Consider the following 8,119-nt stretch of genomic DNA (forward strand, 5'->3'; position numbering starts at 1 on the left):
TGAGCCTGAGTGCTCTACTTTAAAATCCAGTCACTAGTTCAGGAATTTTTGGAAGCTGAACTCTTTTGACGTTATTAGCTGGTTCTTTAAGTTGTGTGAAGTATGTAATTTGCATGATGTTGAGTGGGGATTTTTGTGTGAAGTATTAGCTTGTTTTTCAAGTTGCGTGAAGTATGTAATGTGCATGATGTCAGTGGGGTTTTCTGTGCTTATGGTTGAATATGTTCATGTGTACATGGGAAAGTGGTATTATTGTGTGATATGGCCACTGTGTCGTACCTTACCGGTTGGTAGTGTAGGTATGATCATTGTGTGACTGATGTGTCATCGCTTCTGGGACTCTTGCTACAAAGGAGCCATGACATTCTCTTGGTCCATTTTATGACTTTCCATTGCTCCTGCCCTGGACTCAACCCTGCCGAGGGTATGGGGGAAGATGGTGGCTCTGTTGGAGGTCAATGGCCAAATGGGCTATAGTCAACATTAGCATTTCGGGTTAGCAATAATGTAGTGATTACAAAGTGCTTTGGGTTACTTAAACCAGCCTTAACAACGTAAAGGGTGATAGGATCCACTTAATTACAACATACACAATAAATTGACAAATAATTATGCACCTCATATTAAATCACAAGGGAGCTAGAGTGCACCTACTCAGATACAAGGACTTCGATTGGCCCCAAACGTTGGCGCCCCTTGTGGTATTTATTTAACATTCATTTGAAGCCAAGCGGTTGATTACAAAGGTCTTTGGGAGGCAAACCAACCCCCGTAGAAACCTCGACCAGCCCACCGTGTAATTCCCTATTGAACTCCAAATGGTGAAATGGCATCCAATTACTAGACAACCCCGAGTCGTCAGCCAACCAAAGCGTGCAACAAAGACCCCAAAAGCATCCATTGTCTATGTCACACCTGTAATTGCACAACCAAGTGCCCAACTAGCCAGACATAGTTGCACAATAGCAAGATAGCTCCCACAACAAGATTCTGGTGCAATCAAACCAAAATTGCTATCGCGAAATGGTGAAAATCAACTTGGAGCCTTCCTTGCCACCAACCAATGCATAAATCCACCTCCCTCAAGGAATCAATTCCAAGCGCAATAACCAGCCAACAACAAGTCCAGGAACGACAAAAGCAGGCAAAGAGAAGCCTTCCTTCGCCAAGAATCCTTTGAAAATAGCATCGGGACTAGAAAACCGTAAATCTAGCGAGAAACAGTAGATCCAATCTGGCTTGGCCTAGAAATAGCTTAGGGGAAGTCTTCCAAGCCTAGAGAATAGCAAAATTAGCGACAGCAGCCCAAAAAGCAAGTAGAAAATAGGTCGAAATTTCACCTTCTGTTAATGCTTGAAAGACTTCATACAAAACAGCCGCCCCGAAGGTGCCGAGTATATAAAAGAACCAGGAAAAGGTTGAAAGAAAAATCGGCCTGTTCCAGAGAAACCCAGCTCACTGCCTAGGGGATCTCTGGTACTGGGGCTAACAGCCAAGTGGGACGACTATACAACCAGCGAATCTCTCGCAGAGTGAAGATGTAGAAGACTTATGCAGGCCAACCCTTGCAGAATCGAGCACGCCTCTCAATAGTCACTCTATAGCTTGGAGTCCCACGCCTCCCAGGTGGAGTGTAGAGTGTAGATGATATCCTGCCAAATGGCGACCATGGTAGCCGAGGGTGGAACCGGATGCTCACCCATCACGAGACTGCAACGAGCCACCAGAGCAACAATGGCACTACCCCTCCACTCGCATCTGCTCGATGGGCAAGCCTCCATGGGCGGCCAACCAGAAGAAGTAGGATATCTTCCTCGGCCGCAAAATGGACCATAATCGCGTCCAAAACTTGAAACTGACATCCCAGGGCACTCTATGGGTCACCCAATGCCGCTTCCTCGAGGGGGTCCACCTCAAAGAGTACATCTGAAGCCTCCTGCCAATCCCTGTGGTGTAGGAAAAGAAGGGCATCTCATCCATCTGCTCGGCAACGCCGCCCCTGGAGGGCCAGAACCACTCTCTTGAATCCCACTAGATCTCCCTCAAGGGTCTACTCTCCCACAGCCAGAGGCGCCATCTAGGCGCATCATGCTCTGAAATATTGAGAGGGTTAATGTGCCACTCCTTCCCCAAATGTCCCACCACTCTGATCATCTACTAGTGAATCCCATTAAGACTCCCATCCATCTCAAGGTCTCTCTCAGTGAGCGGATGTAGGCCTCCAGGTCCTACACGATAGAAGCCGGGGTGCGTGCTACCTCGATGCATCCTCCTCCTCAAAGGAACACCGGTCTGAGAAAACTGCCCCAACCAAATGCTGTCCCTCCAAACGCGAAGTCCCTCCCACCAAGACTCAAGGATGGCTGGGTCAATCTCTCTCATCCGCTGCCCTGCCCCTCGCAGATGCGCTACAGCGCCAAACCTCGCCTCTGCCTCCATGGGTAATTTGCCCCATCTGCCAAAAGACCCAGCCGGACCACTGCTCCACTGTGCCCAACCAATGTGCGTCCGCTGTCTCCAAGCATACGCCCCTCCTGATCTCGGATCTTTGGGTGCCACATAAGGGGTTGACGCTCGAACTCCTCTTTGCATCTGGGCGGAGCACGAATGAGACCCCTCGCTAGTCTCTGCCAGACCCTTTGAAGGCTCCGCATCAAGGGGGAACCCTTCCCTATAAGGGGGGCCTCTAAGAAGATCCACCTGTGTGAAGGCTGCCACTGTCCTTTGGTACGTGGGGTGTTCCTGAGAAGCCCTCTCTGTAAGAGGAGCTTCCAAGGCTCTGCACCTGGGGTGAGGCCGCGAACAACCAACTTGCCAAGAAGGGCTCTACTCTGCATCTCTGGATCTATGATACCCAAGCCTCCCAGTGCCTGTGGCATGATCACCGTCTGCCAAGTGACCTGGGCTCTATAATTATGCATGCCATTCGATCCCGCCTAAAGGAAGTTCCGAACCAATTGTCGGAGCTGCCCAATGCATCCTCTATGAAAGCACCAGTAGGAGGCGATATACCACGCCGTGGCAAGGATGTGGTTTGCCACTAAGGCACACCCTACTTGGGAGAGCTTGGCCGAGCTCTAGTAGAGAAGCTTGCACCGAACACTCTCAAGGACCGGGGCGATCTGCTACTTTGCTGTAATGTCAATAGCAATGTGGCAACCGAGGTATCTCATTGTCTGACCCCACGGTATTCATCTAAAGCCAAAGTCCCTCCCCCACTCACAGATATCTTGTGTCTCCTCATTGCCTGTGAAGAAACCTATAGACTTTGTCCAGTTGATCCGTGCACCCGAGGCCTCACAATAGATAGCTAGGGCTCCCCTGACTCTCTCCAAACTCGTTGTGGTGCCCTCAACATACAAGGCCATGTCATCTGCAAACTCAGAGTCAAGTAGTTCCTCATCTTGTTGGATTGGGAGCCTCAACCCTGTGAGGCCCGCCACCTGTGATCTCAAGTAGTAGCGCAAAGCCTCCGCCACGAACAAGAAGAGGAAGGGAGTGAGTGGGCAGCCTTGGTGGACCGAGCGCGAGAGAGGACAGGCCTCGCCCGTGTGTCCTCCGACAAGCATCTGGCTAGAGCTCCCCAGATAAAGCGCTGAAACTCCTCTAACCTATCTGTCTGAGAAACCCAATCTCCGCCTAGTGCCCTCCAGGAAGAACCACTCCACCTTGTCGTAGGCCTTCTCAAAATCCAAGAGAAGGATGGCTAGCGACTGTGACTCCTTCCTGGAGCAATCCACTGCCTCCCAAAAAGTGAAGATGTTGTCCACGATGCTGCACTCTTAGACAAACCCCGTCTATGTGTCATGGATGATGTTAGTAAGATGGGGCCATAACCGCAAACTCAAGACTTTGGCGAGGATCTTGTAAGCGGTATCAAGCAAAGTGATTGGTCTTGACTGTTGGATGCCTGACCTATCTCCTCCTTTCAAGATCAAACAAATCCACCCCCTGCTCAAGGACTGAGGGAGGGAGCCCGTGTCGAAAATCTCCTGGCATGCTAGTTGGAAAGGGGTGGAGATAATCTCCCAAAAGTTCCGGAAGAAGGCCGGAGTCAAGCCATCCTCGCCAGGATACTTCTGGGATGGGAGAGCCTTGAGGGCTTTCCAAAGCTCCTCATCCATGAAAGGCTCCTCCAACCTACTGCATAAATCCTGCGAGACTACTGTCGGAACGTGATCCCAAACTACCTCTCGAGCCACAATACCAGTTGGAGTCATCCTCTCCGTCTGAAAGAGTTGGTTGTAAAAACCTGTGGTCAGGTCTAATATCTCCTGTGGGTCAGGGTTCATGATGCCCTGCAGATCCCGAAGACGCTGCAGCTGTGTGCCTGCCGATTGGGGCCCAGTGGTATGGAAGAATTGCTTCGTCATCTTGTCCCGCTGCTGTACCCACCAGGCCTGGGAAGAGTGATAGGAGAACTTAGCCTATCGAATCTCCGTGTCCTGAAGCTTAAGGCGAGCGCTCTCGAACCTGTTACTAAGCCACTAAGAACCTGGAACCTGCTCTCTGAGCCGCTCCACGGAGGTGAGGTCTCTCCTCAAAGCCCGCACATGCTCTTGAAGCATCCTCCTCCGCCTAAGGACATGAGCTTGTAACACCTCACTGCTCCTCTGGATCGCATCGACCACCCACGAAGCGGAGCCCTCGCCCGGTGTCATCTCTGACTGCATTACAACTGGGACAACAAACTCCGCTTTTAATTTTGCATCAATTACATGGGTCTTCCCCTTATGTGAAACTATAATTTTTCTTTACTTGGCTTCTATCACCGCATCCTAGTGACACATCCATGGCATACCCAACAAAACGTCACAACCTACAAGGGGCATGATATAAAAGCCTTCACTGTCCACGAAAGAATGAATATGCAAGTGCAACTTCCCTATGATAGGTGTGACAGGAGTGGTGAGCTCCGGGTTTTTATAGCCATACCAGCTTCACAGCTCGGTCCCATCTCCTTGGCTCAAATGCCCAATCTTGTTGCCATCTCTGGAGAAATAAAGTTGGCCTTTGCACCTCGATCAAAGAAAATAAGGGTTGTTTGATCACAAACCTTACCCTAAGCTCTACATAACTCAGTTTCCTCCCCCTTGGGTTGTTCACATCACTAATCACATCAGGCATCAAACCAGCCATGGTCTTCTATTTCTACCCCTTCTGATCACCTTTGCCTGCATCAGCCTTCTCCTCATTCCACTTTGGGCAATCCCAAGACACATGGCTTGGTTTTTTGCATTTATAACATCTCTTTTCTTCATAGAGAGGTTTCAACCCTTCTGAACTCAAATACACAGCTGCCTTTTTATTATTGTCACCTCCCTACAATAAACGCAGCCTTCTGATGATTAGCCTTCTTCTCTATTTTGGAAAATTGGAACCTAGATCTCTTGTCTGTGCCATCCTTCTTAGATTCCTGGTTCTATCCACCTTTGAACCTAGAAGTCTTCCCCTGCATCAAAGCATATGCCGTGCTAGCATTCTCAATAAGTTGAGACATATTGGAGACTTTAGTCTTCATGCAGTAGTCTCTCAACTCCTCGGGCAGCCCGTAGCAATATTTCTCAACTTGCTTAGCAAAAGGAACAATCTGATAGGAGCTAACAGGCAGCAAAGCTGCCCAAAACTTGCTGTTATACTCCTTTAAATTACGATAATTATTGGAATTCAACTCATGCCAAGCAGTCATGATATCCACCTCAAAAGTCGTGGTAATAAGCAACATAGCTTAAAACACCTATTTAAAACCTACCCACATGTTTAGTGTGGTGTTTTGCATGAGCATAGTGGTCCACCACTGAAGTGCATTCCCCTTTAGAAAACTTGCAGCCTAGTGTATTTTGGATGACTCTGTGAAGTTCCCTCCTATATAGGCTACATCAAACTACTGCAAAAAGATCAAGGCCTTAAGTTTTATCTTGTAGCCCACTAAATGTCTCAAACTTTACTGCTGCACCCACCTCTTTAAAGTCCTTTATCTTCCCTTGAGGTGCCAAATTATCATCTATAGGTGCCTGGGAAAAAGGGATAGCAGCACTCACTCTATCTCCCATACCACTAGCATAGGGAAAAGCTATATTATTTAGACCAGCACCCATATTTTGCATATTTTCCAAACCAAGGTTACCTGCTGCTGCATTAAGCTTACTTGTTTCCATCCCTGGGGCTGCTCCAACATGTGCATACATCATATTCTGTCCCATGGGCATTAAAATAGGCTGAAACCCAATTGTTTGACTAGTAGGCATACCTGAAAATTGGGCTTGTGGGTTGACCATGGTCTGAAACATTGAACCACCACCAAAATAACCTGGTGGCACTAGATGTGCCATAACTCCTTGCTGTTCAAAAACCATGGACTGAGATAGTACTAAGAAAATGTATGTAGTCTCATTGCGGGGAAACAATATGTCCACGTCCTACAAAATGGAATTTGTATTTGAGACTGCTTCTTTTAGTATATCCCAAACAACCATCATGCTGGTTTTATTAAATTGTTTTTATAAATCCCAAACGATAAATCCCATGCTTGTTTTTAGTATATCCCAACAACTACCGTGCTGGTTTTCCATAATGAATACACACATCCTACAAATCCATTCATCTTGTAATAATAGAAGCAAACCACCACGCTAGTGGTTGTTAATATCCTAGTGCAAACCAACCACTGTGCTGGTGATAACTTCTCCTGTACTACTATCATGCTATCCCTACACTACTGCCATGCTATCCTAAAATTTGTTTCATAGTGATATACTAAAATAGTGCCCTTTAGATTGTCTATCATTTCGTTAACCATCAGATTTCATCCCATGCTTACTTTTAGTATATCCCAACAACCAGCGTGCTGGTTTCACATAACGAATCCACACATCCTACAAATCCATTCATCTTGTAATAATAGAAGCAAACCACCGCATTGGTGGTTGTTCATATCCTAGTGCAACCAACCACCGCGCTGGCGATAACTTATCCTGCATTAATCTTGCACTACTACCATGCTATCCCTACACTACTGCCATGCTATCCTAAAATTTGTTGCATAGTGCTAGTGCCCTTTACACTGGTTATCGTTAACCGTCATATTTCAACCATCGGGCTACTTAAAACATTTAAATAGTAGCATGGAAGTTGGTCGATACAAAATTAGGTGTTACGAGCACCGTAAGAATATCCACAAGTTCAAGAAATATTTGCAAGATTTTTATAATTTCAAAACACAATGACATTTTATTTTTTCAAGGAAATTCTAGACTCCCAACTATCTTATCAGCCTCTCTATGGCAAGCATCTCCCAGCTCTTGAGGCCAGCCCGACCTTCTCATTCGTCAGTCTCATGTTAGTTGTCTAATCGAAAGCTTTTGTCTCACATTAGTTGTCTAATCGAAATCGTTCATCTCACATTAGTTCACTAATCAAAATCTTTCAGTCTCACATTAGTGATCTAATCGAAATCTTTTGTCTCACATTACTTGTCAAATCGAAATCTTTCATCTCATTATTATCACCACGTTGGCATGGATCAAAGGACACTATCTAGTCGCATAGCTGAGAAAACATTGCCCAAGTAAACTTTGGAGAAGATTAACAATTCAATAAATTAACACAGATTACATAGATTACAATCTCAAAGACTCCTTTACTTTAGATTACATCTCAAGGACTCCTTGTTGAGCTCCCTGATTTTGCAGACACTGCCCTCCTTGCTCCTTTCCAGAATGGGGTTGGTTCCTTCTTGCAGGGGCCCAGCCCCTCCCTTGATGCCGCTTCCTCTTTCCTTGATTTGAGCTTCCTGGTTGTAGGCATGGCGTTTCTTGCTCCTTTCCTGAAGGGGACTGGTTCCTCCCTTCAGGCTCCTTTTCCTTTGCAGTCAGGCTCGGTCTTGGACTTCTTCAATTTGACCTCCTTATCTTTAAGATCTTTTGCCCAAATGGCAAGTTGAGCTATAGCATCTACTTTCTCGTGGTAGATAGCTGTAGCAGGCAGGCACATTTGATCTATCCATGACCTGGGCAATGGTAAATGGCATTCTCTACATAGCGATTTTGTATGCACAAACACTCCAAAGCAAAAAATGTACATAGAGTGGTAGCATGCAGGCCATTGGATACAACAGTTA

This window comes from Dipteris shenzhenensis, chromosome 30 (assembly GCF_047967505.1).
Source record: "Dipteris shenzhenensis isolate YYH24624 ecotype China chromosome 30, Dip_SZ_1.0, whole genome shotgun sequence".
Lineage (NCBI taxonomy): Eukaryota > Viridiplantae > Streptophyta > Polypodiopsida > Gleicheniales > Dipteridaceae > Dipteris > Dipteris shenzhenensis.